The 11,766-nt window shown below is 46.3% G+C and overlaps 1 protein-coding gene across 1 annotated transcript in view; it reads left to right on the top strand.

Moving 5' to 3' along the window:
* Positions 1–1,887: 1,887 nt before the first annotated feature.
* The window catches only part of SLC4A11 (solute carrier family 4 member 11), an 85,337-nt gene continuing 75,458 nt past the window's right edge, over positions 1,888–11,766 (top strand). Inside the window, exon 1 of the mRNA XM_088524989.1 lies at positions 1,888–1,931. The gene's annotated coding sequence lies outside the window, so the exon portion shown is untranslated. The remainder of the gene's footprint in view (positions 1,932–11,766) is intronic.

Raw genomic sequence — 11,766 nt, 5'->3', positions numbered from 1 at the left:
CACTTAAAGCTACAAATTGAGTGCAGGGGCTCTTTGTTCCCTGAATTAACCCCAATTTGGGGGCAAGCAGTGTTTTGTCACTCTGAAGCCTGCAGAGTAGCTCCTTCAGGACTCCGCAGTGGAATCTGGTACAACTGGAGACCTTTTTCAAAATGCCACATGGACTTCTAAACATGATCCAGTGTAAGCTCCCATTAAAGCTGCTGTGCATTTGAGTTGCTGGCCCTGAAGCAGAGTACTACAGACTCCTGCATCTGTTGGTGCTCACTCTGATATCAAAGTACTGAACTGTCACTTGATTCCCTCTGTAGATTCAACTCAGGATCTCCCTGGCGTAAAGGGAAGACAGGGAGAAGCAGTGCTAAGGGCTTCAGTATGACACAGCCAACTCAGTCCTGCTGGTGAATCAGTGGAGAAAGGTCTCTGCAAGCTCTTGTGCCCTGGTTGGAGCTGTGCTTTTGGTAGGGTAGCAAAAGGAGTAGCAAACTGTGTTACTTGTAGAAACTGCTGCAAAAACTAACCCTGGCCACTAGCAGGACCAAGGTCACCAACAAATGCCAAGTTTGTGTTGAGAAAGTCTTATGTGGGCTCTGCCTGGAGCTCTGGTTTTGAGGAGCTGGATCCTTTGCTGCAGACCTTGTGACTGTTCTTGGGGCTGGTAGTCATGCCTGGGAGTGCTGCAGGGTTGCATGCTTGGATGAGCTCTGGCCCATGCAAGAACAGCAAGTGTGGCCCCATAGCACAGCAGGGAGAAAAGCTCTTCAAGACAGCCTTTGGTATGTAGTGGGGTTTGAGCTACAAGATTGAAGAGCAGTTCGCACGGTTGGGTTTGCTGTTGGTGCTGCTCCTCCAAAGACCCCCAAAGGGGACTGCTCACAAAGTCCCTGCTGCACAGTTTATTTGGTTGATGGGTGGTTTCTCCTGGCCCAGCTTTTGAACAGACCTGAAGATGCCTGGACAGACTCTCACATGGGAGCAACAGCAGGGTGAACCCCACAGGTCCCACTGTGCCCAAGGGGGAATTGCAGCATGTGAGCCTGCTTGGAGGCAGCACGAGGGGCAGAAAGCCCTGTGAGGAGCACGGCCTGAGGAAGACTGCCTTCCTCCCCTTTCAGCTAAGGGGACAGCATCAGGGCAGGCACTGCCACCCTGCAGAGGTGGGGACTGCACCTCTGGCTTGTCCCCTTGCAAAAGGCATCTTGGGGGGCACGGAGCCAGGCACCAGGTTTCTTCCCAGCCCTCCTTTTCCTGTTGAACGTCTCCCTCTCCAGTTGTTCAATGCCTCTTCCCTCTGCTCGGAGCCTAATTGCATCCCCAGGGTTTAACACGCGTGTGTTTGTTATATTCAACGCATTGGCTGTTCCCACCGGAACAGGGTTTTTTTTAAAGGGATTAGGGTTTTTTTTGCTTATTGTGCACAACAAGCTACTGCTGGAGATATTCAAAGGGGGGAGGAGGAGGAGTTGTAGTAATGCCAATACTTCTTGAATATTATAAACCTGGCTTATCAGCCCGACGCAGGGCTGGAATTTGTCTCTTCCTGTGCTGCATCTCTGCTCTCGGAGCGAGGCGCACTTAAATACAGGCTGGAGACGCAGCCTTCCCAGTGTGCTCAACTGGGCTGCCGCAGCCAGCACGGGGTTTCCATAGGGGTTTCTTTCTCGAATCCCTGGGAAGGAGCCGTGTGACAAGCCAGCTCCGAGCCTGCATGTCCCTGGAGTAGCTGCTCCAGGAGGCAAAGGGGGACGCGTTTTGCTTCGTGCAGGGCTCGCCTGTCTTCTCCGTCCTCATGGAGCCGGCGCCGTTCTGCTACCCACGGCTCACGTTTCTCCGCTCACCCTATGGCCAGTTCGGGGCCAGCGCCGATGCCGCGCAGAGCTTGGCCCCGTGGCCCCAGCGCTTGGTGACCAGGTGGAACGGGTCTGTGGATGGTGCGTGGAAAAGGTTTGGGAAGGTGGTGTGGGATCTGGGGAGTTCCCAGGTGTGATGCTTGGGTGTTGCCTTGAGTTTGGCTGTAGTGTTGGGTGGTTGTGTTAATACTCTCCATTTGGGACCTCTCCTCTTAGCACTTGCTTGGGAAATTGCATTCTGTTTCAAGGAGCTCCTATGAGCTGCTTGGAGAAACCAAACAAACAGCAACAACAAATAAATATCGTAGCTGGACTCTTGCTCTATAAGACTTTGCTTGCCAAAATACATATGGTGGTGTTGGATACCTAAACCACCTGCTGAAGTCTAGGTGGGCTCAGGTCACCTTTAACACTGGCACTTTGAGCTTGGTGTTGTTTAAATGTCTAATGGCGTTATAGGTGGGTGGTGGAAGGGTGGAAGACCCTCTGTTACTGATCTTTACTCTAGCTGCAGAGATTAACCTAGATGTTTACTTGCTTCAGAAATGAATTATATGCACTGCTTTGTGGTGAAGTTGCTAAACTTAGTCAATTCTCCTGTTTGGGGTCAAGTCTGGCTTTAAGTGCTGATGCTTGAGGAATCTCTTGCTATCTGTGAAGCTCATTTGAGGAGCTGTTGGCCTCCCCAAGATAAGGTCCTGCCAGACACACTCTGAGAGCACCCAAGGCCCCTTCTGAGCCTGGGTATTCCATAACTCTAGAAAACTTCTTGGACACAATAAGAGTATCCTGACCATGAGAGGTCCTACCTGGAAAAGCTGGTCAGGTGGCACACAAACAGGAAGGGATGAGCAGTCTCAGTGGAGAAGATGTGCAAGAGATGTTTAAAAACATGCACTGCTGGTGGTTTTGTGCAGCGGAAACAGTCCCCTGGCAGGAGCTTAGAGCATATGTGGCTTTGACCAAATCAGCCTGCTAAAAGCTGTCTATAGCAGTAGCTTTGCCATGGAGGGTTTGGGCTGCCTCCTGGTAAACTTGGTCCCTCTGAATTTCTTCCTCAGGCACCATAATTGTCCCAGTTACTGTGAGGCTCCTGAAGATGGAAGTGACCCAGTCATCCAGCATTTGGGCAATTAAATATTTATTTAGGTCTCTATCCTGTGGTGTGTATGTATGTGGGTTTTTTTTTGCCTTTTTTTTTGCTTTTGTTTTTTTTTTTTTTAAGGCTGGTTGAATGCTCCTTTGGGGAGTTCTGGAGTTTTTGGTGTGTGGCGTTTTGTTTTGGTATTTTTTGTTTCTTTTGCCAGCACAGACCATTCCTCCAGGCTTTAAACACCCAGCTGGGGAGACTTGGGTTATTGTTATGAAAATCTTGAATTATAAGGAAAGTGAAGCAGTAAACTGGGGGGGAGGGGGAGAAGCAGGGAGGGGGGGAAAGGATGTGGCATCTCCCTCCCTGAAGGTTTTTAGGAGCTGGCGAGTGGCTCGCTGGTTGCACAGGCTTGGAAACAAGTCTGCTTGGCTGAGGTGAGGTCTCCTGAGCTCTGTTTCCTGCAGCTCGCTGTCTCTGCGGCCGCCTGCCCTGTGTCTCGTGCAGGCTCCGAGTTTCTGCGTTAACCGTTGCGCTGCTGCTGCGCTCGGGCGGCGTGCGAGGCACTTGAGCGCAGCTCTGCGAGCGGGCAGCAGCCGGCACGCAGGATGCAGCAGCTGCGTCTTTAAGACTTGCTCTATCTACCTCTCAGCAGCCTTTTTCTTTTCTTCCTGTGTCTTCATTCTTTTTTTTCTGTACTGTCCATAAGGTACAGTATCTTCTCACTTTCAGCTACTGCGAAGCTTTCTTAAGGAGGCACCTGAGCTTGCACAACACCCGCAGAAGGGGTTTGTGCACAGGATCACTTTAACTGTGCTTTATTTATTTCTTTCCCCGGCTCCTTCTTACCAGAGGCAAATAGCTCCGAGAGGCAAAGCTCTTGGTGGCTGCAGGAGCCTGGATCCCATCCTGGCCGGGAAGGAGAGCCCCGGCCGGCAGCATCCGCGCTGCCCCGGCGCTTGACTCGGTGCGGAGGCTGCTTTGGGGCAGCCGAATCGGCTGGGCACCTCTGGGCTCTCATGGGTCACACTCTCACTCCACCCATTTGCCAGGCGCCAATTGGAAGTGAGGCAGAAAGATGCCCTGGATGGATTAATATTGGAGCCATTGAAAAACCGCAAGCTGCTGCCTCGGCAGCCACCTGAGCGAGTGGCTCTCAGGAGCAAGTGGTCGCTGTGGGGGAGAGCACCAAGGAAGGGACCTCTGGGGCTGTTTGCATTTGAGCAGCATCTCTATTAAAGAAGTAGTGCAGGTAAGTTGTGGTCTAAAGAAGAAAAAATACTGAAGTGCTACTGGTGCTGGATGATGTGATTGCACAGGGGAGCTGGGAAAAGCAGCTCTGTCAGCCCTTTAATTCACTAAAGTAAGGCAGTACTTGGTGTGATTTCAATAGGCTTTGCTGTTTGGCAATGCTGTCTAATGCTTGTGGCTGATGTCTCTGTGCTGCTGTGGTTAGGGCTGGAGGATATCTTTTTGGATTCAGGTTAAATGAACCAGAGTGCTGTCTTCCAGAATTTGATTTTTTTTTTTTTTTTTTTTTTTAAGTTTCAGGAAATGCATGGGGAAATGAGTGTGGAGTTTACCTATTTATTCCTTCTTGAATGCTGAAGCATCCTAACAGCCTGTCAGATAGGCTTTACATACTGATGCTTCACGTGGGCAAAGTGTGGTGCTTGGAGAAAATAAAACGCATCCATGCAATCGGTCCAAAACAGTAGCGAGCATCGTCCCTGTCGCTGTAGCCATGGAAGCCATGTAGATGAACTGTAAACAATGTTCTCATGAATAACACTCTATCATGTACTGCCAGCCTGCAATTATTTCACCAGCTGGACCAGGGTATTTCTTTATTTTGGGCTGATGATGGACAGCAAAAGCAGGTTGTGGTGCTGCTTGCTTGCTCCCTGGTTGTCCTCCCACCCATGTTGTTGCTGCTGTTTTGTGGCTCCTCAGCATAGGACCTCAATGGGGTTACCAAGTGTGTGTGTGTGTTTTTTTTTTTTTTTTTTTTATTTCCAAACCTGTCTTGATCCAAAAATCCCTGTTTTTATGGGGAGGGTTCAACCTGCAAAGGGCAGCTGGGCTGCTGTTTGTGTACCTGGGCCTGCTTTCACTTATTTCAGTGTGTCTGGAGCAACAACTGAAAACATGCAACTTTTTGGTGATCAGGTAAATATCTGAGCTAGCTGCTACACTAAGTGCCTTTCAGTATTTTGGGTATAGAACTTGGTTTTTGATCTAAGTTCTGATTTTGTACAAATTAAAGCTGGCCTCTTGGTCTGTTTAGATGCTCTTTGGGTGGTGATGGGCAGGGGTGCAGAAACAGCTTAGCTACAAAACTTGGCCAGCCACAGCTGCTGCCTTAACAGTTGTTTTCCACCTTCGTGGTGGTAAGATAGAGAGTAAAGACTTGAATGTTGCAAAACCCATGATTTGGGTACCCTGGGGGAATGACCAAGTGTGAAACAGTTTGGTGCTGCTGGTGGAAAGGAGCATCTTTGATGCAAACCCCGAACAAGGGGGCTGTATGTATTATTCTACGCCTTGTGACTTCTTGGGTTTTTATAATATTTAGCTGAGCTGTTCCAGGGAACAGCTTCCTTATCTGGGTAGCCCTGAGCAAGTAAAATGTTGATAGACTTTTAATCATTTTTGCATGTCTTGCAGAGCAGTAATGCAGATAAGTGGCAGGTGGTGGCCTCTGGAAGACCAGCCTGTGTGAGAGAAGCCTTGTAACAAAAAGGAAACATCCAAAGCACCTTTGGGAAGCCCTATTGAATCCTCACAAAGACTGGGGGCTGGTCAAATGTCTTTTCTAGTTAAGCCATGTGCTTTTTGATAGGGCCCTGCAAGTAAAATATCTGGCTGCGAAGCTGTCAGTAAGAGTTAATGCTTTCTAAATTATTTAAATGTTTCAGGGAAAGTCTCCTGAAAGGCCTTGACTGGTCTGTCCTTGGGTCATTGCCAGCTTGTGGGATCTGTGGTGGTATTTGCTTTCTCTCCTCCATGTAGCACTTACACATGTGATGCTTGCAAGTCTTAAATCACTTTTAAGCAGGTTCAACAATTAAACCTCCCCTTTCAATTTGAAAAATGTGAATTGCCCCAGTTTGTCTGCCAGCCCAGTCCCAAAGTGTTGCACTTTCCTGGCTGCTCTGCTTTTCCCAATTGACTAACAGAGGCTGCTGTCTTGCATAAATCCCATGCAATTTTGTCCTGGACAGCCACAGTTGTGCCAAGCACTGAGGACCTCAGTCCCTCTGACACCCTGGGACCTGATGTGACATGGGTAGAGAATCCAGCCAAGAGATGGAGCTAAGGAGGGGAGCGGGAAGTGTCCGCAAAGCATCTGCACAGTAATTCCTTCCTTGGGTCTTTCCTTTTCCAAATCACCTCTGGGAGGCAGCCTTGCATATTAATTGCTCTGGTGGGCTAATTTGTGATGAGTCAACCCTGAGAGCCTGGTGCTACCAGTTAAACACAAATGCCCTGATGCCCATCTCTAGCTTGCTTGCTCTTTTTGGAGGTCTGGGGTGGCAGTTGTTGCTGCAGCTGGTTGCCTTCTAGCAAAGGGTTTTACTGGGTGTCAGATCCTCTAGAGGAGGCTGGAGAGGTGTTGAGTGCACTAAGGCAAATGCTCTGCAGCAGACGTCTGGTGCCTGCACTCGTGCGTGGGTGTGTGTTTGCCTGGGAGTGAGCAGGCAGGAGGAAGCTTCCTGCTCTATCCTCTCAGTACGATGCTTTTGCTCTGCTCACACCAGCTACTGTGAAAATAAGATTCTTCTGAAGTCAGGCTGGGATTTTTTTGTTTATCAGAGTGACTGTGGCATGATTGATCTCCTTATCCCCATCTCTGGGTCTGAAGAATATCTAGCTCCTTGCATATAATCTCTGGGCTGTTAGTCTACAGCCTCACAGCTCAGTAGGGATTAAAGTTGGGTTTTTTCCCTTTGTCAGCAGGGCTTGGATCTGGATTAGCATCCCAGGACAGTTGTGCTTTGGTCAAGGATACTGTTTAGCTAGATCCATGGAGCAGTTTTCCTCAACCTCTGGTGCACTTTGGGGTAGCCCTGGAAATGTCAGGCAGTTAGAAAACTCTTCTTAAACATGCACAGAAATGGGACACATCCCAGGAGTTAGAGCCTTTTGGAATTAAGGCAGACTATGTCCCAGAAATGGAAGCTCTGGGGTTATTAAGTCCTTTGGGAGGCAAAGATTGGGTGAAGGGCCTTTACCCTTCAATTGTGGAGTGAAACACATCCACATGTCTCTCTTAAGAGAAGAGGGTTTGAGAGTAAAGTACCTTTGACCAACAGACACATTCTTCCTGCAAGGACTGCTGCTGGATTAGCCACTGTCCCTAGCACTGCAGTGCATCAGAAGAGCCAAGCTGGGTGTCCCTCTAAATGAGTCTCTTGACTCTGTAATAATTTGCTACTGGATTGAGCTGCTTAAAAGCATTTTCCTTCTTAATGCCAGCTGTGGCGATGTTTTATCTTCTAAAAGCTTACTGAGGTGAAGGAGTTTGTAGTATCTTTAAATCTTGCCTGGCTGTGGCTGTTTGAGCTACCTCACAAATCTCATGAGCTGATTTTTGGGTACGCTGTAGCTCTATGCACATAAAGAATATGTTCTACAGCCCACTTATGGTCTCAGAAGAAATCAGTAGTCTGCTCTGAAGCCATGCCAATGGCTGCAACAGTGTACCAACATCTGCTTTAAACTTTGGGGCATGCTGTGTGTGTATAGGTACCTTAGACTAAAGGGCTGTGGTGCATTATGGCTGTCCTTCAGCACCTGGCAGCATTTTGCAAAGACTTGTTGGCCTCGCAAGAATGAGAACCCATGAAGCCATGTGGTGTAAAGTGGTGTGCAAGAGGAATGTAGGCAGAGAGAGTCCACCTTTACTTTGAATACCACCTCAAGTATATCCTTAGGCTGTCACAGTGGAGATTTTAATAACTGGATGCTATAGAAAGCATTAGGAGCTTCTTATTCCCCACCTGCAATGGAGAGGCACTGTGCAAACCTAACTGGGCTGAAGAAGGCAGAGCTCTATTTTGGGGCACAGCAAGCAGGTTGTCTGCCCGGCTCTGCTTCACCCTTCCCTGTGACGGTAGCCATCAGCTGAATAACAAACAAGGGAAGAAGGAAAGTGTCTTTCTTGCATGTCTTTGGAAAGAAGATTTTACCACTGGCAGCCTCTGCTTAGGATGAGACCCTGACATGTGTGCATTCATTCAAGAGGCATGCATGGTGTTTTGGACAGGGGAAGGAGTAAGGGGGTAATATTGCTGGGAAGATGAGGCCTTTTGTTGATCTTGGCTTTCTCCCCTGATGATAAACCTCCCTGGAAGGCAGTAGTGCTGATATTGCCATTTGACAGAATATCAAAGTTTTCCCCTGCTCTGAGCTCATTCTATAACACAGTTTTTCTAATTTTATCAGAATAAAGTGCTTTCTGGATTGAAGTCTACACTTGAGCTGGCCCTGTGCATGGTACTTACCTGGAGCTTTTTTGTCCTGGAGCTTTCCTGAGCAGTATTAACAACCATGCCTTACTCATCTTACACTTCCTTGGATTAAGGTGATCAGTTCTGAAAACATGAGTTATGCTTTGTTTTCCTACATCTAAAAGGTGTAACATACAAGAAAAGTGGGTAGAATTTCAAGCCTTTGTTTAGAATGTGAATCATTATTGCCCAGAATGGCAGCATAAAGATGTCTTATTTTTGTGCTGTCTGACAGATGTGTTTTTCACTAGAGCTTTCCAGTTGATGTATGCAGTGCCATGGGAATGGGTCAGCTACTTGTTACTTGTGCCACTTGTCATTTCTGCTTATACCTTAAGGCAAAATGGGAAGGTTTTCAAATGATGCTGTTCACTAGTTCTTGCTGACTTAAACAGTTTTAAATAACTCACAGCAAATGCCTCTGCCAGGAAACCTTGTTTTTTGGTTCTGTCTAGAACACCCACTATTATAAATGATTGTGTCATAAACATGAGCAATGTTACCTGAGAAAAATCCTGCGATATCAATACCTTTAGACCTGATCAGCAGGTTAATGTGGTCAGCAGACTCTTATTAGCTGTCAGTTGGGCTCATTTCCTATTCCTCTAATGCTATCCAGTTCTGTGTCTCAAATGAAGTATGAAGTTTTCTCTCCCTGTTGTTCAGCTCTTGCTGCATACAGAGATTTCTGTATTCACTTGCAAAGTCCTTTCTGTCAGTTCCCCATAATTTTTTTAAAAAAGTCTTCTCCTGCAGGAGGCTTTCTCATGGGGTATAATTCTTTGTGTGGTTTTTCTATTATGTCTGTCTGGTTTTCAGCTGACTTTGGGTGGAGGAGGAAAGCAGTGCAACTTGGCTATTAGGTATGTGAGAGTAAAATCTGCTGCTCCATCCCTGCCCCAGATCACATGAGTGCAGTGATGCCTGGGTTCAGCTCTCTGGTTATACACACAGCTGCCAAGTCCCTTGTCCTGCACTGTTTGTGCATGATATGGGGAGGAGGACAAAGTGAGCTAATTCACAGCTGAATATTAAAATACCAGGTCTGGTGGGGTCCTGGATATGGACAGCTTTGTTTTCTTCCTCTAGTTTTGCCTGGGTTTGGATAAGGACATGTGCTTATTCAAAGTGAGATCTGGGACCAAGCCTACCTGAGGTAGCCTGGCCAACTCCAATGTTCTTACTGTGTAGGGAAGCCTGTACCTATTTCTTTAATGGTAGTGATAGATGCTTCAGCCTTGACTAGTGAGTTCCTGGAAGGCAACTTGCAGAGGCCAAAACTTTGCTTGAAAGCTGAAGACTTCCTTATGCTTTGAAAGACCCCCTCTTCTTGGATAACTGTCTCCTGGGGTTGTGCCGAGAATTGGTAATTACTCCTGAAGGGCATTTGGGAAAATTGAAATTATAACAAAAATCTACTCAACTGAATAACTCTTCTAGCTTAAGTGATTTGCCTCTTGATAACTGTGAGCCAAGGCATTGTATGTGCTGATGAGGTTCAGAATTGTCTCCAAAGCTCCAGTAATGCCATGCTGAGAAAAGGAGGAAGCAATGCAGGGCATGAGGTGCTGGAGCACACCCTGGGTAGAAGATCAGTAAGGAAGGTACCTAATGTTTCTGATCCTGGAGCAATACTTGAGGGACAACTGAAATAGTGCTGCCTGTATTTTCTCGCGATGTATTTGAATGCAGGCAGCCTCTACAGCGGAAGAGGTGTTGTCATTAAAAGCCTGTAAATGCAAAAGTTTTTCAGATAACTGTTTAATACTGCCTCTAAGTACACTTCTGTTAAACAAAAAAGTACCAGAACTTGGGGAGCTTTATTGGCAGGAGACGATAAGGTTGCAGAAGTCTGTGGGACCCCTTGTGAAAGTGTCCGTGCTGCAGACTCATTAAAGATAAATTTTGCTTTGCAGTAAGGCTCAAGCTGTAGAGATCTGTTTACTTGGAAGATGCCAGCAGCAGAACATTTTAATCAAGTTACCAAAGTATCCAGAGAATGTGTTTTTATTTGTAATCTTCTAATATTGCAAGGATCAAGACAGCTTATTACTAACTTTAAAACAAGAGAGTTAAACTGGGTTATTGGGAGATCTGAAGCACATCTCCCAAAGGAATTTAATAATAGAAGACAGCACGGTAGGGTTTTATCTGTTTTTGTTGTTAAATGCAAATGTAAAAATGGTAAGAATGTAAGAAATGAGGAAGCATGTCCACTCTCTGATACTTCTTACTATAGAACAATGAATTTGTCCTAGTCTTAATGCTAAACTCAAACTTATAGTACTTAACCAGCAGGGTAGACAAGCTTCATATGCCTTTGCTGGCTCTTCAAGTCACTGGAACAACTTCAAATGCTAGTAGCTTATTTTTTTAATCTTGTCTCTTCTCAAATATGCATTTCAGTCTAAAGAAATATGTATTTTCTTATTCCCACACTTTTGTGGGCTGTACCTTTGATTTTGGTGAACATAAGGAATAGAAAAAGTCTAGTGAAAAGCTCTATTTATTTTCTTTTTTTGAGAAAGAAACTATGGCCTGATGCTTCTAATGACTGTCCAATTTAATCTCATTTAAGTAGTCATACCCTTTGGGGTATTCGGGGAATATGGCGGGTTAGCAGTAGAAACTAAGTAAACAGTTTTCTTCATTTTTATAAGAGTTAAATTGTTTAAAAGAGCTGTTTCATGGGTTTTTGGCAGATGATGGAAGATGGCATCTTGTCTTGCTGGACAGTGAAAGCAACTGGAGTCTGATTTTTCTCTATAGGTCTTCAATGAGGGTCTGAAGAGCTGGGATGCTGATTATCTGATAATTACTAGGTAGAGGAAAGGGGAGGAATATGCTGTGTTAAGTCTTAGTTTCTCACTAATGCTTTTCAACTTTGTCTCTAGAAGCTGGATCTTGTATCTTAATGAAATTGCTTCATTGGATTTTAATTGCTTAAATTTAGGGGAAAAGCTGGCAGAAATGAGCAGAGGATAGGAACATGTAACACTGCTGTGGATTGAAGAAGTGAGTGTGCTGGTCCACGAACAACTCCTACCTGTCAGTAATCAAGGTTTCCCCTACAGCAGAGTGTATGTCTGCGCTCCACCCACAAAACTTAGCACAGGGTCTGATTTTTATACTTTATGGAAGCACTTTTGTGGCCCTGGGTGAACCCTGGAGCGTTGTCCTGTGCATCTCTAACAGCCTTGGCAAAGACTAGGCAGAGATAACAAGTTTCTAAGCTAAACAAATGCATTGATAGCTGTTATGTCATAACTGCCCCCTGTTTGGGGTTTTGAATTTCAAGAGCAGAGGGGGGATA

This window comes from Tinamus guttatus, unplaced genomic scaffold (assembly GCF_059628265.1).
Source record: "Tinamus guttatus ecotype Peru unplaced genomic scaffold, ASM5962826v1 Tinamus_guttatus_pri_ptg000218l, whole genome shotgun sequence".
Taxonomy (NCBI): Eukaryota; Metazoa; Chordata; class Aves; order Tinamiformes; family Tinamidae; genus Tinamus; species Tinamus guttatus.
This window is presented reverse-complemented; position numbering and strand designations above follow the sequence as displayed.